At 45.7% G+C, this 26858-nt stretch overlaps 1 protein-coding gene across 6 annotated transcripts in view; it reads right to left on the reverse strand.

Annotated features, from left to right (window-relative positions):
- The window catches only part of rab27a (RAB27A, member RAS oncogene family), a 201105-nt gene that overhangs the window by 96995 nt on the left and 77252 nt on the right, over window positions 1-26858 (reverse strand). For 4 of the 6 annotated variants that reach the window (XM_063066502.1, XM_063066508.1, XM_063066503.1 and 1 more), the window contains exon 2: window positions 8939-9059. The exons of 1 other annotated variant lie outside the window; for it this stretch is intronic. The gene's annotated coding sequence lies outside the window, so the exon portion shown is untranslated. Of the gene's footprint in view, window positions 1-6610; window positions 6773-8938; window positions 9060-26858 lie in introns of those variants that run through there. One more of the 6 variants, XM_063066505.1, reaches the window with a different exon arrangement.

Raw genomic sequence — 26858 nt, forward strand, 5'->3', positions numbered from 1 at the left:
TTACTATGGAAACAGATGTGTGATGGGCCTCAAACTAAGCAGGTTTTTTTTTTATTGCCCCAACCTCAAACTCACCTTATCTGTGCATAAACCCGGCTCATTCTTCACCCAGCCACTTGTTACACAAAGGGAACTCAGCAACACTGGGGAAAGGTAGAATACCAAGATACCCCATTGACCACTGGCAATGCTAAAATATCCACCCTCTCCCCTATTCCCAGTGTATACTGAAACAAGGAGCCTTCACGCAGAGCTGATGATCAGCTCATTCTGAGTCAATCTGCAACAGCCCTGCCTATGCATGAAGGCCTTGGAGATACTTCACTCCAAGGGCTGTTCTTATTCTGGCTTTTACCCTCTTTCTTTCCAGTCCTGATAAACAGTCTCTGTTCAAAACATCAACAGTTTATTCCCCTCCATAGATGCTGTCTGACCTGCTGAGGCCCTCCAGCACTTCCTGTGCTTGTGTTCCAGATCTCCAGCATCTGTAGAATCTATTGTATTTATTTCTACGTACTGAAGTATTTACTTAACTACAAATAAAACAAACATTCTGTTCCCAAGCCAAAATGTGGCCTTGATGGGTCTTTACAATCATTTCTGCTCTTGCCATTTCTTTTTTCAACTGAAGAACAAACCGGACTTAACATCTCAACTAAACTTGAGACAGGATGTAACAATCACATAGTTAAACATATTCATATTTCACGGTGTGAGGAAGTTATTCATATTTAAAAAGGGAGACTAATCAGATTTGAAGATGAAAGACACCAAGGAAACAGCAGCAGACCATTCAGCCTTTTGAGCACTCTGACTCATGGCTGAACCTCATCTGTACGCCACCTCTGTTCCAACTCCCCAAAATCTGACCTTCTCAGAGTTTGTATGAGTCTGAAGGAAAAGTAGACTGGGAGGACAGGCAGCTCCAGCAGGACAGGAGTAGATTGTCTGGTCTAGCACTTTGCCAAGAGCGCTGAGGAAAACCCACAACTCCAGGAGGAAGACACAGCTGAACCCAAGTGCGTGCATTGGCTGAAGATCTGGAAATACTAAAAATCTTACACATTGTATAATTCCAGTCTTTAGGACAATCTCTGGGCACCATTGCAGTCATTGCCAGTGTAGGTGGGATGATCAAATAACAAATGCGATATTCAGCTATATTAATCTCTAGGCAGAGTAGAAACAGTATTTTCAATCCATCTTCAGCACTTTATCACTTCCACCTCCCAGCTAACATCCTGACTACTACCGCCCTCATCTGGATCCACCTATCACCTCCCAGCTAACATCCTGACTACTACTACCCTCATCTGGATCCACCTATCACCTCCCAGCTAACATCCTGATGACCACCACCCTCATCTGGATCCACCTATCACCTCCCAGCTAACATCCTGACTACCACCGCCCTCATCTGGATCCACCTATCACCTCCCAGCTAACATCCTGACTACTACCACCCTCATCTGGATCCACCTATCACCTCCCAGCTAACATCCTGACGACCACCACCCTCATCTGGATCCACCTATCACCTCCCAGCTAACATCCTGACGACCACCACCCTCATCTGGATCCACCCATCACCTCCCAGCTAACATCCTGACTACCACCACCCTCATCTGGATCCACCCATCACCTCCCAGCTCTTGCTCCAATCTTTATCCCACCTTTTTAGACCGGCTATCCCCATCTTGCTAGTCCTGATGAAGGGTCTTGATCCAAAACATCAACCGTCAATTTTCCTCTATAGAAGCTGCCTGACTCGCTGAGTTCCTCCAGCATCTTGTGTGTTGCTCCACATTTCCAGCATCTGTAGACTCCTGTGTCTAGATAATTATATTTTTTATTGAACAGGACTCATTCACAGAAGCAGAACATCATTTATTGGCCAAACCATGTTGCCCCTTGAATGGAGAGATCTGTCAAACCAGTTGAGAGTCATCACATGGAGGATCACTTTGCACGGGCAGAAGTACCCACTTGCTTCAGAAAGGCAACAATAATACCAATGCCCAAGAAGAATAATGTGAGTTGTCTGAATGACTGTTGCCTGGTAGCACTCATATCTACAGTGATGAAATGCTTTGAGAGGTTGGTCATGACTAGACTGAACTCCTGCCTCAGCAAGGACCTGGACCCATTGCAATTTGCCTATCGCCACAATAGGTCAATGGCAGATGCAATCTCAATGGCTCCTCACACTGCTTTAGACCACCTGGACAACACCAACACCTATGTCAGGATGCTGTTCATCGACTATAGTTCAGCATTTAATACCTTCATTCCCATAATCCTGACTGAGAAGTTATGGAACCTGGGCCTTTGTACCTCCCTCTGCAATTGGATCCTCAACTTCCTAACCGGAAGACCACGATCTTTGCGGATTGGTGATAATATCTCCTCCTCTCTGACGATCAACACTGGTACACCTCAGGGGATGTGTGCCTAGCCCACTGCTCTACTCTCTATATACCCATGACTGTGTGGCTAGACATAGCTCAAATACCATCTATAAATTTGCTGATGATACAACCACTGTTGGTAGAATCTGAGCTGGAGACAAGAGGGCGTACAGGAGTAAGATATGCCAACTAGTGGAGTGGTGTCATAGCAACAACCTGGCACTCAACATCAGTAAGACAAAAGAGCTGATTGTGGACTTCAGGAAGGGTAAGATGAAGGGACACACACCAATCTTCACAGAGGGATCAGAAGTGGAGAGAGTGAGCAGTTTCAAGTTCCTGGGTGTCAAGATCTCTGAGGACCTAAACCAGTCCCAACATAACGATGCAGTTATAAATAGTCATAGTCATACTTTATTGATCCCGGGGGAAATTGGTTTTCCTTACAGTTGCACCATAAATAATAAATAGTCATAGAACCATAAATAGTTAAATAGTAATATGTAAATTATGCCAGTAAATTACGAAATAAGTCCAGGACCAGCCTATTGGCTCAGGGTGTCTGACCCTCCAAGGGAGGAGTTGTAAAGTTTGATGGCCACAGGCAGGAATGACTTCCTATGACGCTCTGTGTTGCATCTTGGAGGAATGAGTCTCTGGCTGAATGTACTCCTGTGCCCACCCAGTACATTATGTAGTGGATGGGAGACATTGACCAAGATGGCATGCAACTTAGACAGCATCCTCTTGTCAGACACCACCGTCAGAGAGTCCAGTTCCATCCCCACAACATCACTGGCCTTACGAATAAGTTTGTTGATTCTGTTGGTGTCTGCCACCCTCAGCCTGCTGCCCCAGCACACAACAGCAGACATGATAGCATTGGCCACCACAGACTCGTAGAACATCCTCAGCATCGTCCGCCAGATGATAAAGGACCTCAGTCTCCTCAGGAAATAGAGACAGCTCTGAACCTTCTTGTAGACAGCCTCAGTGTTCTTTGACCAGACAGCAACTATACTTCACTAGCAGATTGAAGAGATGTGGCATGTCAACAAATACACTCAAAAACTTATATAGATGTACCGTGGAAAACATTCTGACAGGATGTATTACAGTCTGGTATGGGGGTGGGGGCTACTGCCCAGGACCAAAAGAAGCTGCAGAAGGTTTTAAATCTAGTCAGCTCCATCTTGGGTACTAGCCTACAAAGTACCCAGGACATCTTCAAGAAGCAGTGTCTCAGAAAGGCAGCGTCCATTATTAAGGACCTCCAGCAACTAGGGCATGCCCTTTTCTCACTGTTACCATCACGTTGGAGGTACAGAAGCCTGAAGGCACACACTGAGTGATTCAGGAACAGCTTCTTCCCCTCTGCCATCTGATTACTAAATGGACATTGAACCCTTGAACACTACCTCACTTTCTTAATTTATATTATTTCTATTTTTTGCAAGATTTTTAATTTATTCAATATACATTTACTGTAATTGATTTACTTATTAATTTATTATTTTTTTTTTCTCTCTTCTTCTATATTGCATTGAACTGCTGCTGCTAAGTTAACAAATTTCATGACACGTGCCGCTGATAATAAACCTGATTCTGATTCTGTTCTGGAGTCAGGCACAATCCAGACTGGGCACGGCGGGGAGATGCCCCTCCTCGACAGACCTTACTGAATCAGGTTGGGTGTTAAGTAGTTATTTAGTCCTTTAGTGGCCATGTTATTGGTGCTGACCTTTCAACTCCAGACTTATTTACCCTATTTCAATTCCCCAGCCATCTCTGTGAGATTCTCATACCTCCACATAAACAGCCCAGTAAATTAACCAATCGACTCTAAACAGTGAGTTTTTCTTGGCACTGGGACCTCGTGCATGAGCTCCAACAGAATCAGATTCAGTTTTATTATCTAATAAATGTTGTGAAATTCGGTGTTTTGCAGCAGCAGTACAGGACAATACATAAAAAATTAGTAGTAGCTACAACGGGAAATACAAAAAGAAGTAGTACAGAAAGACAGCAAATTAGTGAGCTAGTGTCCACGGTCCATTCAGAAATCTGACGGCAGAGGGCAAGACGCTGTTCCAAAAACATTGAGTGACTTTAGCCTCCGGTATCCTTGATGGTAGCAACGAGAAGAGGGCACGTCCTGGATGGTGAGGTTCCTTCATGTTGGACGCCACCTTCTTGAGGCATCCACTATTGACGATGTACTCTATGCTCATGAGTCTACAACCCTCTGCAGCTTCTTCCTGTCCTGTGCATTAAAGCCCCATTCCAGACAGTGATGCACCAGTCAGAATGCTCTCACGGTACACCTGCAGAAATTTGCAAGAGTATTTGGTGACATACCAAATCACCGCAAACGCCTAATAAGATATAGCCGCTGTTGTGCCTTCTTCGTAATTGTATTAATTTGTTGAACCCAGGATAGATTTTCAAGAACTTAAAGCTGCTCACCCTTTCCACCACTAACCCTTCAAGGAGGACCAGCATGTGTTCTCCCGACTGCTCCTTCCTTAAGTCAACAATCAGTTTCCTGGCCTTATTGACGTTGAGTGCAGAGCTGTCTTTGCAACACCTGTCAACCAGCCAATCTAGCTCATTCCCGTACACCTCCTTGTCACCATCTGTGATTCTGCCAACAACAGCTGTGTCACTGGCAAATTTATAGAAGTTGTTTGAGCTGTGCCAAGCCACACAGTCAGAAGTGTTCAGAGAGTAGAATAGTAGGCTAACCACGTATCTTTGAGGTGTGCCTGTGTCAATTGTCACGAGGAGGAGATGCTCTGAACTGACTGTGGTCTCGTGATGAAGTCAATGATCTAGTTGCAGAAAGAGGTACAGACGCCCAGCACTACGTGGCCACACTGCATGCCAATATCACCTCTTCAACCTTCCTTATTTCTCATCCTTCTTTCACCCCGGTTGGACACACTACAGCTCTAGAGTGGGCTGTCTGCGCTCCAGTCCTCACCTACACTCCGATCTAGACAAACCTTGTTTAGCTCACAAGCAGATGGCCAAGCAAGCTGAACTGACTGCCAGTTAGAGAATGTAAAGGAACCCAGGGTCACTCCACACTCAGAACCCCAATGTAAAGGCAGGCACTCTGTGAGCAACATGGAGAGGATATTGATGGGCTCACAGAATGCATTTCTGATTACATCAATTTCTGTGTGGACTGCAATGTTCCAACAAGAACTGTCCTTTGTTATTCAAATAACAAGCCATGGGTGACAAAGGACATTAAGGACATCCTGAACGCTAAAAAGAGGGCGTTTAGAGATGGAAATAGGGAGGAGCTGAGGGCAATACAGAGGGACCTGAAAGCCAGGATCAGGGAGGCTAAAGACAGGTACAGGAGGAAGCTTGAGTGGAAACTCCAGCAGAACAAAATGAGAGAGGTCTGGAAGGGGATGAGGACCATCACTGGGTTCCGGCAAACTAGCAACAGAGGAGCTGAAGGCAGTGTGGACAGGGCCAATGAACTTAACCTGTTCTTTAACAGATTTGACATTGTGGCCCCTGCCCATCCCCCACGAGTCATCTGTTGTCGGCCCCCCCACCAACACATGTTCCACTCTCCCCTCCTACCCCTTCTCACAGTCCCCCACCCTGCTCTCATGACTATACCCCTTCCCCACACGAAACTACCACAGTGGGCTTCACAGCTGAACAGGTGAGAAGACAGCTGAAATGTCTCAACCCAAGCAAGGCTGCAGGACCCGATGGTGTCAGTACCAGGGTGCTCAAAGCCTGTGCCCCTCAGCTATGTGGAGTACTTCGCCATGTCTTCAACCTGAGCCTGAGGCTCCGGAGGGTTCCTGTACCGTGGAAGACGTCCTGCCTCGTCCCTGTGCCGAAGACGCCGCGCCCCAGCGGCCTCAATGACTACAGACCGGTGGCATTGTCGTCCCACAGCATGAAGACTTGTTCTGCAGCTGCTCCGGCCTATAGTCAGGCCACACTTAGATCCTCTCCAGTTCGCCTACCAGCCCCGACTAGGAGTTGAGGATACCATCGTCTACCTGCTGAACTGTGTCTACGCCCACCTGGACAAGCCAGCGAGCACTGTGAGGGTCATCTTTTTTGACTTCTCCAGTGCGTTCTACACCATCCGCCCTGCTCTGCTGGGGGAGAAGCTGACAGTGATGCAGGTGGATGCTTCCCTGGTATAATGGATTCTTGATTACCTGACTGACAGACCACAGTACGTGTGCTTGCAACACTGTGTGTCCGACAGAGTGATCAGCAGCACTGGGGCTCCACAGCCTCTTTGTCTCCCTTTCTCTTCACCATTTACACCTTGAACTTCAACTACTGTACAGAGTCTTGACAACTTCAGAAGTTTTCTGATGACTCTGCCATGGTTGGATGCATCTGCAAGGGAGATGAGGCTGATTACAGGGCTACGGTAGAAAACTTTGTCACATGGTGTGAGCAGAATTATCTGCAGCTTAATGTGAAAAAGACTAAGGAGCTGGTGGTAGACTTGAGGAGAGCTGAGGTACCGGTGACCCCTGTTTCCATCCAGGGGGTCAGTGTGGACATGGTGGAGGATTACAAATACCTGGGGATACCAATTGACAATAAACTGGACTGGTCAAAGAACACTGAGGCTATCTACAAGAAGGGTCAGAGCCGTCTTTATTTCCTGAGGAGACTGAGGTCCTCTAACATCTGCCGGACGATGCTGAGGATGTTCTACGAGTCTGTGGTGGCCAGTGCTATCATGTTTGCTGTTGTGTGCTGGGGCAGCAGGCTGAGGGTAGCAGACACCAACAGAATCAACAAACTCATTCGTAAGGCCAGTGATGTTGTGGGAATGGAACTGGACTCTCTGACGGTGGTGTCTGAAAAGAGGATGCTGTCTAAATTGCATGCCATCTTGGACAATGTCTCCCATCCACTACATACTGTACTGGGTGGGCACAGGAGTACATTCAGCCAAAGTCTCATTCCACCGAGATACAACACAGAGCGTCATAGGAAGTCATTCCTGCCTGTGGCCATCAAACTTTACAACTCCTCCCTTGGAGGGTCAGACACCCTGAGCCAATAGGCTGGTCCTGGACTTATTTCATAATTTACTGGCATAATTTACATATTACTATTTAACTATTTATGGTTCTATGACTATTTATTATTTATGGTGCAACTGTAACGAACACCAATTTCCTCCGGGATCAATAAAGTATGACTATGACTAAAGAAACCTGGGGTATCTCCATACCCAGAACCCCCAAACAGATGGAAGATGGTCAGTTAACTTGCTTGCTCTTCCCTCCCCAAATAAACATCAGATAAAGAGTCATCGTGTACAAAATGTGGTTATAAAAATGGAAATACACTTTTTATTCTTAAACATACCCAAGGGCACTTGCAAAATATCACGTAATGTTCCACAGTGTAGCATTGCTGAAGGAGATGTATTCTATATTTAGTTGATAAAAAAAATAGCAACGTTCATTGGCGGTGCACAGCATGGACAAGCGCACAGTTACTAAGCTGCTCCTCTTCAGCTATTATTTGTTAAGTTAAATGTTACTTAAAAACACAGCTTCTTTTGAGAAAGGAACGTCATTACCAGCGATATGTATGGTGAGCGTACAGTGAAGGGGAGCCAATTGAAAAATCACCCATTTGCACTGAAAGGTATCAAGGAGACTGATTTGTAGCCACTTAAACAACATCTGCAAAGCCCAATTATAGGCAGATTTGACTCATTTTACTGACTTAGCCCAAGGGAAAAACACAAAATATCTTTGTTTTGCAATCACAGCTTTCTACAAAAAAAAGTGAATGATTTGAAAAGAAAGTGATGGTTTGCTGTGTAACACTTTTAGAGCCTGCATGGAGGCGGTGTGGATCTAAGTCTATTCTGAGTCCTGATCCAGCTGTCAGTATTGAGTCGGAATCCAGCACAAAAAGGTGAAAATTAATTAAATCCTGGGGAAAACATGTCATTGTAAGTTGCCATCTCTACCAGATGACACAAGCTAAAATGACGAAAAGGGAATCTGATCCCTCCCAGAAAGCCAACAATTTACAGTGGCATATTGTCATTTGAAGAGGGCCTGGCTGATGCAAATTTGCGAACAAAACAGTAACTGTTTGCATCAGAATGCAAGTATTAAATCAACTATTTGCTTTAATTAAAGTTACAAGCCACTATTATGCTTCAAAATGCATACATTATTCTCAAATTCAGGTGGCTTCATATACCTTAAACCAATGTTTTGAGTGAATAAGCCAATTGACTGATTAACTGTTTAATTCACTCACTGCTTCACGTCATTAGTGAATCAGAGTTAAACTTTTAAAAAAAATCCATTTTACTGAATAAGATCAGAGCAGTGAACTACTTGAACCCTGCCAATCATCAGAAAGCCAAGGCTCCTTGCTGGTTCTAAGTCAAGTTAAAATTCATACTGTTCCAAGTGACCAAAGAAATTGGTAACGTCAGTGCTAAACACACCATTACTTCAACATGATGCAAAACAGTGCCAAACACACCATACCTCAATGCTTTGTGAAATGCAGCACCGCTGTCAGGAATTTTCCAGATCCAAATTCCCACTGTGCAGCCAAGTCCAGGGCTTGTCTTACTGATAAAATGCCCGTTTCATCCAGAGTCAGAGGCTGGGGAGAGAGGATTACAGAAAGTCAGAACACCTCCCACCAACTAATTACAAATCCACCGGAAGCAAACTCAGGGAAAATAGATGAGAACCGAAAATGAGCTTCCAGAAGTCCTAACACAAGGCACTGTCATGAGCAACAAAGACTGGATCTTTCCCTAATAAGCATCAGCTGCTTATCATGTGGTTCTGCAGCCTGAGCAGGGGCCTTTCCTTCAGCTCACAACATCCAATGAAACATCGCTCCAGGTTATTAACCAGAGGGCTGGCCAGCTTCAAATAGGCCCACCCAGAAATCATCCAACACGTAAAGTCTCTAGTATGTGCTATTTGTAGCACAGATGTTGCAACTGATCACAAACAGCTCAGCGACCAAAGCATTTCCCGACTTCAAGATGCAAAAAGAAAAAAATTCTGTAGGGCTTTGAAGTGAAGTCATGTGTTATCTGTAACACTGGCAACGGATTGACACTTAAACAAACCGAGCAGAAACATTAACAAAGTCCATGTGAACCAATAGCAAACCTGCAAATGGCTGCATGTAAAGGTCAGATATAGATTAGAAAGGAAAGCTTAGTACTTAGAATGGAATCAAGTTCACATCGAATCTTCATCAGCCAAGGATGAGATGGTCCTGCCTATGCCCATTTCCCCACCCGTAGATAACCAAAGGTCATGAACCAAGTACATATTCAATGCAGTCAGAGGTCTGCCTCACCCATCCTGTCAGAGTCCCTCCTCTCACCATCTTCTAGAAGGAGAAAGTTTCACGTGAAATTCTGCAGATGCTGGAAATCTTGAGCAACACGCAAAATGCTGGAGAAACTCAGCCTGTCGGACAGCACCTACCTGGCTGCCTGATTTGCTGAGTTTCTCCAGCATTGTGTGTGTGTAGCTCAAGATTTGCAGCATCTGCACAATTATGTGCAATGGTACTTGGTAGATGCTGCCCAGATGAAAGTCCTTGGCCCAAAACCACAAACGTTTCCTCAGATCCCTTCCCTTCACTCAGTTCACTTGATCTGTGTACTATTCTGTCCACTAATAAACTGTGTACCAAGCCAGTGGGATCAACTCAATGGCTCAGCTGGAAATAAAGGACGTCCATTCCAATGACCAACATAGCCTTCCCTCAACCAACACACAGCATCATTTATCACATTTTCCACCGGACTCTGCACAGACTGGAAGCACTGCAGAGTTGAACTTTTTGACTGTGGTGATCTCTTGAAAGTCCCAAGGATACATGGCACTCCGGTCGCAAATGCTGGATTATAAAAACCAGCTCTCATCCAGTTATTACCACATTGCTGTTTGTGGGATCTTGGGTTGCCTACATTAAAACAGTGACTGCACCTACAATCGTACAACTTCGGGGCAGGAGAAAGCCACTCAGCCCTCATTCTTGTGCTTCCATTTAGTAACACTGATAGTTGATAGAAATGCAGCCCCAACTTTGCATTCCTCCTGCCGGTGGTAACTTTTCTGGCCAAGATCCTTCATCAAGGACTCCTACCCTTAGCCTTAAAATATTCAGAGGCTCTGCTTCTACCATCATTTGAAGAAGAAATGTCCAAAGACTCACTCTCAGAACAAATTTCCCCCCATTTTAAGTGAACAACCCTCTTCTTTTTGAAGAGCAGTAACTTCCAATCTCCTCCCCCCACCCCCCCAAGAAGAAACATTCTGTAAACCCACCCTGTCAACAGTCAAGTCTCCTGTTACTCTTCTGAACTGCAGCTGATTTAAACTTGGCTGGTCTGACCTTTCCTCAGAATGCAGTACAACCTGCAGTTATTGGTTTGGAAAAGTTCTTCTGCAGCACTCCCAACACACTTACTTTCTTCATTTAACAAGCAGATGAATACTCAGTTCAGCACTCCACATGTGCTCACACCACCTTTCAAATGAAGAATGAACTCCCCACTTTGCATTCAATTTCCCAACGATGAACAATAACTGTTAGCACTCCCAGTACTTTACAAGAGCAGGTTGATTACCAGAGAAAGGGCAGAGTACATTATGGGCAAAAAGAGGGAACCAGATACAGAGCCGGGGATGACCATAAATTAATAACTTCTGTTTTCTCTGAGGAGAAAGACACTGTAGTTAGATAGTTCAGTTGGGATAGTTAATTCCTTGATGGCATCAAGATTAATATAGGCTGAAGCTTTATTAGGGTGAGGAAAGTGAATGCGATGTTAGCATTCATTTTGAGAGGACCAGAATATAAAAGCAAGGATGTAACGCTGAGACATTACAAGGCACTAGAGTGGTCTGAATTTGAGTACTGCAAGCAGTTTTGGGCCCCTTAGCTAAGAAAGGATGTGCTGGCTTTGGAGAGGGCCCAGACGAGGTTCACACGAATGACCATGGGAATGAAAGAGGTAACATATGAGGACCATTTGATATCCCTGGGCCTGTATTCACTGGAGATTTAGAAGAATGGGGGGGTGGGGGGGAATCTAATTGAAATCTATCGAATATTGGAAGGGCTAGATAGAGTGGATGTGGACAGTATGTTTTCTATAGTGGAGGGAGGGGCGACTATAGGGGGGCAGCCATTTAGAAGAGAGATGAGGTGGAATTTCTTTAGTCAGAGTAGAGTGAATCTGTGTAATTCATTGCCACATACAACTGTGGAGGCCAGATCATTGAGTATATTTAAAGCAGAGAGATAGGTTCCTATTTAGTCAAATGTTACGTGGAGAAGGCAAGAGATTAGTTTGGGAGGGATAATAAATTCAGCATGATTGAATAACAGAGCAGACTCAATGGGCCGAATGGCCCAATTGTCTTAAATATCTTTCTCCTTACTCTAAATCTATGTTCTGCAGTTTTATCTCACTCTGATATGAAGAAGTTTCTTACAGTCTATCCTACCTCAGTCCTGTCTCCTCTTCACCTCCTCCCCTCCAGGGAGAACAAACCCAGCCTCTCCAGTCTCTCCTCATAACTGAGCAGCACCACCCTAGTGAACCTTCCCTAAACCTCCGCAGTACCATCAGATCCTTCCTCTAGTTCAGTGACTGGAACTGCAGGCAGTACTCCAGTTGAGGCCTAACTATCGATTTGTAAAGTTGCAGCATAACCTCCCCTGTTTTACATTCACTGCCCTGACTAACATCCCAGCTTGCCAATGCCATATGAATCACATTCTCCACATGCACTGTCACCTTCAGGGATCTTTGCTTTGCACGACAAGTCCCTCTGTTCTTCAGTACTCATGTGAGCACTAGTGAGGCTACGGTATACATCGTCAATAGATCACGTCCCAGCATTAGCGCCCTCAAATGCATCACCTCACACTGAATGGATTACACCAGTCTGCCAGTTCTCAACACATTGACATCATCCTCCAGCCTTGGACTATCTCTTCACTGTCAACAACTCCAACCTTCCTGTCTCCTGCACTTACTGGCCTCCCCACATACATCGCTCATGTACACTCAGTGGCAATTTTCGGTACTCCTGGATACTGGCTCGTTTATGCAAATATAAAATCGACCAATTATGTGGCAGCAAATTAATACACAAAAACATCCAGTTGTTGTTCTGACCAAACAAGAGAATGGGGAAGAGATGTGTTGTAAGTGACTTTGACTGTGGAATGATTGTTAGTGGTTTTGAATATCTCACAAAATTACCTTCTGGGACTTTAATGCACAACAGTCTCTAGGGTTTATATAGAATGCTGCAAAAAAAAACAACAACAAAATTGCTGTGAGTAGCAGTTCTGTGGGTGAAAACACCTCGTTAGTTAATGAGAGAGAATGACCAACTGGTTCAAGCTGACAGGAAAGCGACAGTAACCCTAACCACACATTACAAGTGTGGTGTGCAGAAGGGCATCTCCGAATGCACAACACATTGAACCCTGAATTGGATGGGCCACAGCAGAACAAGACCACGAACAGGAGATACCTAATAAAGTTGCCACTGAGTGAAGGGTCCCAGCACTGGTCCCTGTGGGACACCACTGTTCAGAGGCATCCAATCACAAAAACCATCATCCTCTTTCTCCAGGCCAAATACCAGGCCAGTTTTGGATCCAAATTCTCCTAGATCCCATGTGTCTTAATCTTTTGGATCAATCTCCCACGTGGGACCTAACTGTAAACCACATCTATTGCACTGTCTTCATCGATGCACATTGGTACCTCCTCAAAAATTTTCTGGGTTGTTGCCTGGGATGGAATGTTTCAGTTTAAGAGAGACTGGATACGCTGGGTTTGTTTTCCTTAGAGCAGACGTGACTGAAGGGGGACTTGGGAGGTAAACAAAATTATGAAGCATATAGGTAAGACAGGGTGGTAAGGAAGTTTACCCAATGTTAGGTGTATCCAAGGCAGAGGGAACATGTTTAAGGTGGATGGTAGGAAGGACATACAACAAGGAGAACAGAGAATAAAGTACAGGTAGAGGAAAGAGCAGGAGCAGTGCCAGTGGAAGGGATTGCAACAGGTTGAAAACTTGAAGAATCGGTTTATAATCAAATACCACACGTCATGAAATCTGTTTTTTTTTGTGTCAGCAGCACAGTGCACGACAGAATAATCTTCACTATAGACTTAAATAGATAAATAATGGATAGCACAAAAGAAGAAGTGATAGTATTCATGGGTTGGTCAAAGATTTCAGGGTGGTGGAGAAGTTGTTCCTAAAACATCGAGCATGACACAACTATTGTTGGCAGGATTTCAAATGGTGACAAGGAGGCATACGGAAGTGAGATAGATCAGCTGGTTGAGTGGTATCAACACCTTGCATTCAATGTCAGTAAGACCAAGGACTTGATTGCGGACTTCAGGAAGGGAAAGTCGAGGGAACACACACCAGTCCTCACTGAGGGGTCAGCAGTAGAAAGGGTGAGCAGTTTCAAGTCCCCGGGTGTCCATATCTCTGAAAATCTATACTGGGCCCAACATATTGATGCAATTACAAACAAGGCAAGAGAGCGACTGTATTTCATTAGAGTGTGAGGAGGCTTTGTATGTCACCAAAGACACTCGCAAGGTTCTACAGATGTACCATGGAGAGCATTCTAACTGGTTGCATCACCTTCTGGTAAGGAGGAGCCACTGCACAGGATTGAAAAAAGCTGCAGGAAGTTGTAAACTCAGACAGCACCATCATGGGCACTAGCCTCCCCAACATCTTAGACATCTTCAAAAAGCAATCCCATAGAAAAGTGATGTCCATCGTTAAAGGCCCCCATCATCCAGGACCTGGCTTCTTCTCACAGTTACCATCAAGGAGGAGGTACAGGAGCCTGAAGACACACACTCAACGTTTCAGGAACAGCTTCTTCCTCTCTACCATCGGGTTTCTGAATGGACAATGAATCCATGAACACTACCTGACTCATTTTTCGCTTCCTTTTTGCACTACTTATTTCATTTTAACTATATGCAGTACCTGTTGTAAATTACAGGTTGTGTATTATTATGTGTAACACTGTACTGCTGCCGCAAAACAACAAACTTCGTGACATCCCAGTGATATTAACCCTGATTCTGATTCAGGCTTCCATGCCTCCTCCCGGATGACAGTACTGAGAAGAGGGCATGTCCCAGATGGTGAGGGTCCTCAATCATCAATACCAAATACTCGATATTTCTCACAGATTGCTAGTGTACCACTTAGCATAACACTTTTACAGCAAATGCAGATAAACGTGTTCTCTGTTCACATCTATCACACAGCAATAAACCACCCAACAATCCTTCAGAAGCAACATAAAAGAGGAGGAACTCAGCAGGTCAGGACAGTTGCCATTCCAGGTTGAGTTCCCCTCGTTTCTCCAAACATCTAGCTGAGGGGGCACTGGAATCTAACATTCATCATTTATCCATCATCACCTGTTTCCTCCTCAACCGAGAGGCCAAGGAGCTCTCCCTGTCCAGCCGATGTTTACTGGATCCAACTCAGTTTGCGGGCAGAAACTCCACGTGGCTGGACTGCAACATTCAGAAATTTCAAAATACAAAGAATGATCTAAGCTTGAAAGAGTCAGGTTTTTTTTTAAAAAAGGTATCAGTTGAAATTGGTTACACCGTATGTACATGAACTTCAACTTAATTTAAAAAAAAGCTCTGAAGCAATATGACGTGTACCATATCTGTACCACACTGATTACATATCCAAATACCACAACTTGTTACCACCAGTTCTGAACATAGGTCAGTGGGCTCAAAAACTGAAAGTTTCTCCATCTTCAGACGCTACCTGGCCTGTTCACAAGCCAGTTTTTTTTAAACTTCAGATTTCCAGCATCTGCATTATTTTATTTGGGTATGTCAACCAACATCTTCCTCAGTTTTACTTCTCATCTTTTCATTGGCAAGTTATCCTTGTGGCTCACTGTTCCTTGGAAAACTTGAGTGTTTAGGGTCATTTCTATCTAGTAAATGCAAATCTTCCCTCCCAGATTGTATTCTAGTCCTCAAAGACTGAAAAAAAAGACTGTTTAACTAAAATAGGTCAAAGTTCATAGTCACGGACAGTACAGCACAGAAACAGGCCCATCAGCCCACCTAGTATGTGCTGAGCCATTTAAACTGCCCACTCCCATTGACCTGCTCTGGGACCATAGCCATCCATAACCCGTCCCATCAATGTTCCTATCAAAGTTTACTTCTTGCACTCTGGCAAGGCACTCTCCACACTCACACAACCTTCTGAGTGAACTAGTTTCCTCTTATTTTCCCCTTTCACCCTTAACCCATGATCTTTAGTTATAGTCCCACCCAACCTCAGTAGAAAAAGCCTGCTTGCATTTACGCAAACACGAGGAAATCTGCAGATGCTGGAAATTCAAGCCGCACACATCAAAGTTGCTGGTGAACGCAGCAGGCCAGGCAGCATCTCTAGGAAGAGGTACAGTCGACATTTCGGGCCGAGACCCTTCGTCCTGACGAAGGGTCTCGGCCGGAAACGTTGACTGTACCTCTTCCTAGAGATGCTGCCTAGCCTGCTGTGTTCATGAGCATCTTTGATGTGTGCTGCTTGCATTGACCCTAGCTATACCCCTCAATCTTGTATACCTCTATCAAATCTCCTCTCAATCTTCTACTTTCCAAGGAATAAAGTCCTCACCTATTCACTCTTCCCTTATAACTCAGATCATCCAGTCCCAGCAACATCCTTGTAAATTTTCTCCGTACTCTTTCAACGTTATTTACACTTTACTGTATGTAGGTGGCCAAAACTGCACACAATACTCTAAATTAGGCCTCACCAACATCTGATAAAACTTCACCCAGAATCTCAGTTCCTGTATTCAATACTTTGATTTATGGAGGCCAATGTGCCAAAAACTTTCTTTTTGATCCTACCTACCTGTGATGCCACTTTCAATTAACTATGGACCTGTATTCCCAGATCCCCATGTTCTATCACACTGCTCAGTGCCCTACTGCTCACTGTGTAAGACCTACCCTGGTTGGTCCTACTGAAATGCCACACCTCATACTTTTCTGCATTAAATTCCATCTACTATTTTCCCAGCTGGTCCAGATCCTGCCGGAATCTCTGATAGCATTTCACTACAGCCCCAATCTACGGGCCAACCACAAAATGGCTGATCCAATTAACCGTTTTATCATCCAGATTGTTGATATAGATGACAAACAACAATGGACCCAGCACCAATCCCTGCAGCCTCCAGTCAGGGAGGCAACCATTTACTACCACTCTCTGGCTACTCCCATAAAGCCAATGTCTAATCTAATTTACTACCTTATCTTGAATGCCGAGCGACTGAACTTCCTTAATCAACCTCCCAAGCGAGACCTTGTCAAAGCCTTGCCGAAGTCCATGTAGACAACATCCCCTGCCTTGTCTTCATCAACTTTCCTGGTAACTTCCTTGTAAAACTCTATAAGATTGGTTAAATTGGTAACCATTGGTAACCACACACAAAGCCATGCTGACTATCCCTAATCAGTCCCTATCTATCCAAATACACAAAATACCTTCCTTATAATATTTTCCTAAAGCTTTCCCACTACTGATGTCAGGCTCACTAGCCTATAATTTCCTGGTTTATTTTTAGAGCCTTTCTTAAACACAGAACAACACTGGCTATCCTCCAATCCTCTGATACCTCACCTGCCACTAAGGATGATATCTCTGGTAGGGCCCCTGCAATTTCTGCACTTGCCTCCCATGGGGTCCAAGGGAACACTTCGTCAGGCCCTGGGAATTTATCCACCCCAATTTCCCTTGAGACAGCAAATACCTCCTCCTCTGTAATCTATATAGGGCCCATGTCCTCACTGCTGCTTTGCCTCACTTCTGTAGACTCTGTGACAATCTCCTGAGTAAATACAGATGCAAAAAAATCCATTTAAGATCTCCCCATCTCTTTTGGCTCCAGGCATAGATTTTGATCTTCCACAGGACCTTGCAAACCTTCTGCTCTTCACATATCTGCAGAATCCCTGAGGATTCTCCTTTACTTTGTCTACTACGGCAATCCTGATGCCATCAAAATTGCCCTTTCTCCAATTTAAAACTCAACCCGTGAATCAGACCCCTCTTCTTCCATATTTACTTTGAAACTAATGGCATTATGTTCACTAGATGCAGATCCTAAACACTTCTGTTACCTGTCCTGTCTTATTCCCGAATAGCAGATCAGGTATTGCGCAATTCCTCATTGGGACGTCTATGTACTGTTTAAGGAAACTTTCCTGAATATATTTGACAAACTCTATCCCAGCTAATCATTTTACAGGATGTAAATCCCAGTCAACATGTGGAAAATTAAACTCACCTACTGTAACAAGCTTATGTTTCTTGCAACAGTCTGCGATTTCTCTATAGATTTGCTCCTCTAAATCCTGCAGACTGTTATATGGTCTATAATATTGCCCCATTAACATGGTCATACCTCAGTTCCATCCTTCAATAGACAAGATCTCCAGTCTGTCCTGACTGAGCACTGCAGTGACATTTCCTCTAACAAATAATGCTACCTCTCCACCTTTAATCCAGCCCGCTCTGTTACATCGAAAACAACTGAACCCCGGAATATTGAACCCCAATCCTGCACTTTCTGCAAACAAGACTTGTGAATGTCGACAGCATCATAATTCCATGTGTTGATCCACGTCCTAAGCTTGTTTGCCTTCCATAGAACCATAGAACATTACAGCACAGAAACAGGCCTTTTGGCCCTTCTTGGCTGTGCCGAACCATTTTTCTGTCTAGTCCCACTGATCTGCACCTGGACCATATCCCTCCATACACCTATAACCATATAACAATTACAGCACAGGAACAGGCCACCTTGGCCCTTCTGGTCCGCGTGTACCTCCCCTCATTCTTCTACACTCCAAGGAATAAAGTCCTAACCTATTCAACCTTTCTCTGTAACTCAGTTTCTCAAGTCCCGGCAACATCCTTGTAACCCTTCTCTGCACTCTTTCAACTTTATTAGTATCCTTCCTGTAATTTGGTGACCAATACTTTTCCCATTGGAATATATGCAATTCAGAACATTAGTCCCACTGTGCTCAGGTGTTTAACTTCTGCCTTTAACTATGATCTTACCAACATCTGCCTCCGCAACCTCTCCACTATCTGTTCTGGCACCCTGGTTCCCATCCCACTGCAACTCCAGTTTAATTCCACCATGCAGCACAAGCAAACCTTCACTCTAGATTATTAGTCCACCTCCAGTTCAGGAGCAAACTCTCCCTGCTGTACAGGTCCCACCTTCCCCGGAAGAGAGTCCAATAATCCAAAAATGTGACGACTTCCCTCCTTAGCCACATGATCTTCCTATTTCTGGCCTCACTGACTCATGGCACAGGTAGCAATCCTGAGATGACAACCCTGGAGGTCCTGTCCATTAACTTAGTACCTAACTTCCTGAATTCACTTTATAGAACCTCATCCCTCTTCCTACCTACGTCATTGGTACCTATATAGACCACGACCTCTGGCCACTCACCCTCCCACTGTGCTGTCACACAGGAGGTCCTGTCAGCTATGCGGAGTACTTCGCCATGTATTCAACCTGAGCCTGAGGTTCTGGAGGGTTCCTGTGCTGTGGAAGACATCCTGCCTCATCCCTGTGCCGAAGACGTCGCACCCCAGTGGCCTCAATGACTACAGACCAGTGGCATTGACCTCCCACATCATGAAGATCCTGGAGAGACTTGTTCTGGAGCTGCTCCGGCCTATGGTCAGGCCACATTTAGATCCCCTGCAATTCGCCTACCAGCCCCGACTAGGAGTTGAGGATGCCATCGTCTACCTGCTGAACCGTGTCTACGCCCACCTGGACAAGCCAGCGAGCACTGTGAGGGTCATCTTTTTTGACTTCTCCAGTGCGTTCAACACCATCCGCCCTGCTCTGCTGGGGGAGAAGCTGACAGCGATGCAGGTGGATGCTTCCCTGGTGTCAAGGATTCTTGATTACCTGACTGGCAGACCACAGTACGTGTGCTTGCAACACCGTGTGTCCGACAGAGTGATCAGCAGCACTGGGGCTCCACAGGGGACTGTCTTGTCTCCCTTTCTCTTCACCATTTACACCTCGAACTTCAACTACTGCACAGAGTCTTGTCATCTTCAGAAGTTTTCTGATGACTCTGCCATAGTTGGATGCATCAGCAAGAGAGATGAGGCTGAGTACAGGGCTACGGTAGAAAGCTTTGTCACATGGTGGGAGCAGAATTATCTGCAGCTTAATGTGAAAAAGACTAAGGAGCTGGTGGTAGACCTGAGGAGAGCTAAGGTACCGGTGACCCCTGTTTCCATCCAGGGGGTCAGTGTGGACATGGTGGAGGATTACAAATACCTGGGGATACGAATTGACAATAAACTGGACTGGTCAAAGAACACTGAGGCTGTCTACAAGAAGGGTCAGAGCCGTCTCTATTTCCTGAGGAGACTGAGGTCCTCTAACATCTGCCGGACGATGCTGAGGATGTTCTACAAGTCTGTGGTGGCCAGTGCTATCATGTTTGCTGTTGTGTGCTGGGGCAGCAGGCTGAGGGTAGCAGACACCAACAGAATCAACAAACTCATTTGTAAGGCCAGTGATGTTGTGGGGATGGAACTGGACTCTCTGATGGTGGTGTCTGAAAAGAGGATGCTGTCTAAGTTGCATGCCATCTTGGACAATGTCTCCCATCCACTACATACTGTACTGGGTGGGCACAGGAGTACATTCAGCCAAAGACTCATTCCACCGAGATGCAACACGGAGCGTCATAGGAAGTCATTCCTGCCTGTGGCCATCAAACTTTACAACTCCTCCCTTGGAGGGTCAGACACCCTGAGCCAACAGGCTGGTCCTGGACTTATTTCCTGGCATAATTTACATATTACTACTTAACTATTTATGGTTTTATTACTATTTAGTCATTTATGGTGCAACTGTAACGAAAACCAATTTCCCCCGGGATCAATAAAGTATGACTATGACTATGACTACGACTATGAATGCCGAGGACTCGATCCCAGATGTCCCCGACCCTGGCACCTGAGAGGCAACAAACCATCCGGAAATCTCATTCTTGTCCACAGAACTTCCTTTCTGTTCCCCAGGGTAACGAGTCCCTTATCACCACAGCTCGTTTCTTCTCCCTCTTTCTGTTCTGAGTTACAGAGCCAGACTCAGTGCCAGAACCTTGCCCACTGTGACTTTCCTCTGCTAGTCGTGCCCCACCCAACAGTATCCAACATGATAGTCTGTTGTTGAGGGGATGGGCACAGGGGTACTCTGCACTGACTGTTTAACTCCTTCCCCATCCTGACTGTCACCCAATCTCCTGTGCCCTGTACATTGGGTGTAACTACCTCTCTCTCTCTGTCCTTTCTATCACCCCCTCAACCTCCCAAATGATCCGGCGTTCATCCAGTTCCAGCTTCAACCCCTTTACGCAGTGTTAGAAGCTGCTGCTGGATGCACTTCTGGCAGTTACAGTTGTCAGGGACACTGGAGGTCTGCCTGTCTTCCCATGTCCCGTAAGACGAGCATTCCACTATCCTGCCTGGCATTCCTTCTGTCCTGATTGTGCAAATATAAAGGAAACAATAAATAAACTGGGGAAAAAAAATCTATCTGCAGCTTTCTCACTTTCTCTCACTCAGGTCTCTCCTCACCGAGGCTTTGAAGAGCTGAGAGTCTCCGTCGGTCAGGGTCGACCATGGATGTTGCAACCTGGCTGTCTGGATACACAGCCCAGGGCAGTACGATATCGAGAGCAAGCTCCCCCTCTCCACAATCCGATGAACCCAAAGGAACGGCAGAGACTGATACAGTTTGGTACCAGCAGCATCGCAGGAGTTGCCAGTCAGCATTGAACTCAATGTAGGACCGCCTTAAGGAATCCATCTTCAGATTTTTCCCTCGGGGTTTACTCCCGAAGCCTTCTCCATGAGTGGGTGCAGCCACAAGGCAGCGGAGGTTTGAGATCAGAGTTTCCCTTCTCCTAGATGAGCTGCCAACCACGGCTGATCAACCCCATCTGACCGAAGCAACTGGTTTTAAAGCGCCGGTAACCCACCTTTGCCCTTTCTCCTGTGAGTAGAAACAGTTCCACCAGGCTTAGCAGCTAGGCCACACGTGAAGACAGGGAGCGGGTCTTGGTTGTCAGAGCCAGAGGCTATTTGATGCGCACGCCAAAGGGAGCTTTTAATAGGTGGATAGTGTCCCCAGTATCATCCCCAGCTATAACAACCCAAAGGAACCTTGAAGAGCTAAAGCCTCTAATAACCACTAACAATGTCCATTCCAACCATGGCCACTCCACTTGCCCCTGCCTTACTTTAATTTGTTCTTGCCAAGCAATCCTGATCGCTGATTGGCCGATGTTCAAAGCAAATTTATTATCAAAGTACATATATGTCACCATATACAGCCCCGAGATTAATTTTCTTTCTGGCATCCTCAATAAATCCACAATAGAATAGCTATATTATAATCAACTAAAGAATAGAAGGGGATTTTCAAAGTTGACAATGAAGTCATTACCAAAGGACATACTGTATAAGTTACCGTGAAGAGTCAGAGTGCTATCACACAGAAGCAGGCCCTTCAGCCTCTTTAATCTATGCCCAACTATTATCCCGCCTGATCCATCGCCTAGTCACATAGTCGCCTAGTCCCATCGACCCTCCATACCCCTCCCATCCATGTACTTACCCAAACTTCTCTTAAATGCTGAAATTGAACCTATGTCCACCACTTCCACCACCAGCTCATTTCACTCTCGGAGTGAAGAAATTTCCTCTTAAACATTTCACCTTTCACCCTTAAAACCATGGCCTCTAGCTCTGGTCTCACCCAGCCACAGTGAAAAAATCCTACTTGCATTTACCCTATTTATACTGCTCAAGGTATGGATTGTAGCCCTCCATTGGTCGGGGTTGGCTCAAGATATTCATTTTCCTGCAGGAAAACTACAGAAAAACTAGTCATAAAGACTGACAGAAAACCAATCTTCAAAAGGAGACAGTCTGTGCAAATAAAAATAACACTGACAGCATGAATTGTAAAGGGTCCTTGAACGTGAGTCTGTAGGTTGTAGAAGCAGTTGAGAGTAGTGGTGATTAAAACTATCCATATCAGTTCGGAAGCCTGATGGTTGTAGGGTAATAACTGTTCATGAACCTGGTGCTGTGGGTTCCAAGGCTTCTGTACCTCCTGCTCGATGGTAGTAGTGAGAAGAGGTCATGGCCTGGATGGTGGGGGTCTTTGATGATGGATGCTGCTTCTTTGTGAAGGCACACCCTGGAGATGTGCCCAATCATGGCGAGGGCTTTGCCTGGGATGGACTCTGCTGTATCCACCACTTTCTGTAGTCTTTTCCATTGGTGTGATGCAACCAGTTAGGATACTGTGCATCTTCCAAAGTTTACTAAAGTTTTTGGTGATGTGCCAAATCTCTCTTAAACTCTAAGAAAGCAGAAGTGCTGTTGTGCCTTCTTTGGGGTGACATATATGCAGGTCCCAGAAAATAATTGCTGATATGTTAACACCGCGGAATTTAAAGCTACTGAAGCTCTCCCTCCATTCACCCAATGAGGACAGACTCATGGACCTTCGGCTTCTTCCTTTTGTGGTTGATAACCAGCCCTTTAGTTTTGCTCAAGTTGAATGCGAGGTTGGTGTTGTGGCTCCAAACAGATGTTCGATTTCTCTCCTATATACTTTTTTTTATAAAAACAACTTTGTATTTGGCCAATAACATCAGCAAACTTGAATACAGCATTGGAGCTGTACTTAGTCACACAATCATTAAGTGTAAGTGAGTAAACAGGGGCCAAGCACACAGCCCTGTGGTCCACCTGTGCTAATGATGAATATGAAAGAAACGCTGTGACCAGTCTATACTAATTGGGGGTGTGCTAGTGAGGAAATCAAAGATCCAGTTGTACAGGGAAGTACCGACGCCCAGGTATTGGAGGTTAGTGATGAGCCTCGGGGGATGATGGTGGTGCTGAATGCACAGACGTATTCAATGAAGAGCATCTTCACTGTTCAGGTGTTCCAGAGCAGAGTGAAGAGCCAATGCAATGGCATCTACTGCCTTGAACCTTTGTAAATGTGGTAAAGTTTCTCCATAGTGCTATGGAGAGGGAGTCCAGATTCTCTACCCAGCAATAATGAAGGAACAGAGATAAATTCAAAAGTTGGAATGGAATCTTGAGGGGAATTTATGATTCACAGCATTCAGTGTGCCAACTCCCCATATCTCTGGTTCATAGTATTCCAATGCACCAACTCCCCAGTGTTCTGGGTGGTGAAGAATTTTTGAAAGTTGCTGCTGTCATTTTGCAGATGGTGTTCATACACCGTGGCAACTGCGTGCTGGTTGGACACCTCCCTATTTGAGCAGTGAAAGATGCTGGTCGGAGACCACAAGATATAGGAGCAGAATTAGGCCATTTGCCCATCAAGTCTGCTCTGCCATTTCATCATGATTGATCCAATTTTCCTCACAGCCCCAATTTCCTGCCTTCTTCCCGTATCCCTTCATGGACTGATCCATCAACCTCTACCTTAAATTTACACAAAGACTTGGCCTCCACAGCTGCCTGTGACAAAGAATTCCACAGATTCACCACTCTCTGGCTTAAGAAATTCTTCCTCATCTCCTTTCTAAAAATCGCTCCTCTATTCTAAGGCTGTGTCTTCTGGTCTTAGACTCCACCACCATAGGAACTATCCTCTCAACATCCACTCTCTTCATTTAGAAAATAGTCAACCTTTTCATTTCTTCTACCAAAGTGCATGACCATACACTTCCCAACACTGTATTCAATCTGCCATTTTTTGCCTATTCTCCGAATTTGTCCAAGTCCTTCTGCAGCCTCTCCATTTCCTCAAAACCACCTACCCCTCCACCTATTTTCATATCGTCTGCAAATTTGCAACAAAGCCATCAATTCCATCATCCAAATCATTACAAATAACTGAAAAAGAGTCGGTCCCAACACAGACCCCTGTGGAACACCACTAGTCACTGGCTGCCAGCCAAAAAAGACTATTTATTCCCACTGACTGACTTCCTGCCAATCAGCCACCGATTTATCCATGCTAGAATCTTTGCTGTAATACCATGGGCTCGTAGCTTGTTAAGCAGCCTCACATGTAGCACCTTGTCAAATTCCTTCTGAAAATCCAAAGACACAACATCAACCAATTCTCCTTTGTCTATCCTGCTTGTTATTTCTTCAAAGAATTCCAACAGATTTGTCAGACAAGATACTCCTTAGAGAAAACCATGCTGACTACAGCCTATTTTATCATGCAACTCCAAATAACCTGAGACCTCATCCTTAGTAACCGACTCTTAACATTGTTTCCAACCATCGAGGTCAGTCAAACTGCCCTACAGTTTCCTTTCTTCTACCTCTCTCCCTTCTTGAAGAGTGGAATGACATTTGCAATTATCTAGTCTTCTGGAACCATTCCAGAACCTAGAGATTCTTGAAAGATCACTACCAATGTCTCCACAATCTCATTAGCCACCTCTTTCAGAACCCTGGGATGTACACCATCTGCACCAGTTGACTTACGTACCTTCAGACTTCAGATTTCCCAAGACCTTCCCTTTAGAACAGTAAGTGGTGCAGGTCGGAGATCTCCCCTCTACAACAGTAAAGGGTGCCGGTTGGAACCTCCCCTTCAGAACAGTAAGGGGTGCCGGTCGGAGATCTCCCCTCTAGAACAGTAAAGGGTACCGGTTAGAGATCTCCCCTTTAGAACGGTAAAGGGTGCCGGTCGGAGATCTCCCCTTTAGAACGGTAAAGGGTGCCGGTCAGAGATCTCCCCTCTAGAACGGTAAAGGGTGCCGGTCGGAGATCTCCCCTTTAGAACGGTAAAGGGTGCCGGTCGGAGATCTCCCCTCCAGAACAGTAAAGGGTGTCGGTCAGAGATCTCCCCTCTAGAACAGTAAAGGGTGCCGGTTGGAACCTCCCCTTCAGAACAGTAAGGGGTGCCGGTCGGAGATCTCCCCTCTAGAACAGTAAAGGGTACCGGTCGGAGATCTCCCCTCCAGAACAGTAAAGGGTGTCGGTCGGAGATCTCCCCTCTAGAACAGTAAAGGGTACCGGTTAGAGATCTCCCCTCCAGAACAGTAAAGGGTGTCGGTCAGAGATCTCCCCTCTAGAACAGTAAAGGGTACCGGTTAGAGATCTCCCCTGTAGAACGGTAAAGGGTGCCGGTCGGAGATCTCCCCTTTAGAACGGTAAAGGGTGCCGGTCGGAGATCTCCCCTGTAGAACGGTAAAGGGTGCCGGTCGGAGATCTCCCCTTTAGAACGGTAAAGGGTGCCGGTCGGAGATCTCCCCTCCAGAACAGTAAAGGGTGCCGGTCAGAGATCTCCCCTCTAGAACAGTAAAGGGTGCCGGTCGGAGGTCTCCCCTCTAGAACAGTAAAGGGTGCCGGTCGGAGATCTCCCCTCTAGAACAGTAAAGGGTACCGGTCGGAGATCTCCCCTGTAGAACAGTAAAGGGTGTCGGTCAGAGATCTCCCCTCCAGAACAGTAAAGGGTGCCGGTCGGATTTCTCCCCTCTAGAACAGTAAAGGGTGCCAGTTGGAGGTCTCCCCTCTAGAACAGTAAAGGGTGCTGGTTGGATTTCTCCCCTCTAGAACAGTAAAGGGTGCTGGTTGGAGGTCTCCCCTCTAGAACAGTAAAGGGTGCCGGTTGGAGGTCTCCCCTCTAGAACAGTAAAGGGTGCCGTTGGAGGTCTCCCCTCTAGAACAGTAAAGGGTGCCGGTCGGATTTCTCCCCTCTAGAACAGTAAAGGGTGCCGGTCGGATTTCTCCCCTCTAGAACAGTAAAGGGTGCCGGTCGGATTTCTCCCCTCTAGAACAGTAAAGGGTGCCGGTCGGATTTCTCCCCTCTAGAACAGTAAAGGGGGCCGGTCGGATTTCTCCCCTCTAGAACAGTAAAGGGTGCCGGTCGGATTTTTCCCCTCTAGAACAGTAAAGGGTGCCAGTGCAATGTAAAAGATTACGTAGTCTGGGGAATGAGGGGGAGGTAGGGCATTAGCGGAAGTACCCCATCCGTTATTTATTTATATACACATTCTTTCTCTCACTCCTTTTTCTCCCTCTGTCCCTCTGACTGTACCCCTTGCCCATCCTCTAGGTTTCCCCACCCTCCCCCTTTTCCTTCTCCCTGGGCCTCCTGTCCCATGATCCTCTCATATCCCCTTTTGCCAATCACCTGTCCAGCTCTTGGCTCCATCCCTCCCCCTCCTGTCTTCTCCTATCATTTTGGATCTCCCCCTCCCCCTCCCACTTTCAAATCTCTTACTCACTCTTCCTT

The sequence above is a fragment of the Mobula hypostoma genome, chromosome 13, assembly GCF_963921235.1.
Source record: "Mobula hypostoma chromosome 13, sMobHyp1.1, whole genome shotgun sequence".
Classification (NCBI taxonomy): Eukaryota; Metazoa; Chordata; class Chondrichthyes; order Myliobatiformes; family Myliobatidae; genus Mobula; species Mobula hypostoma.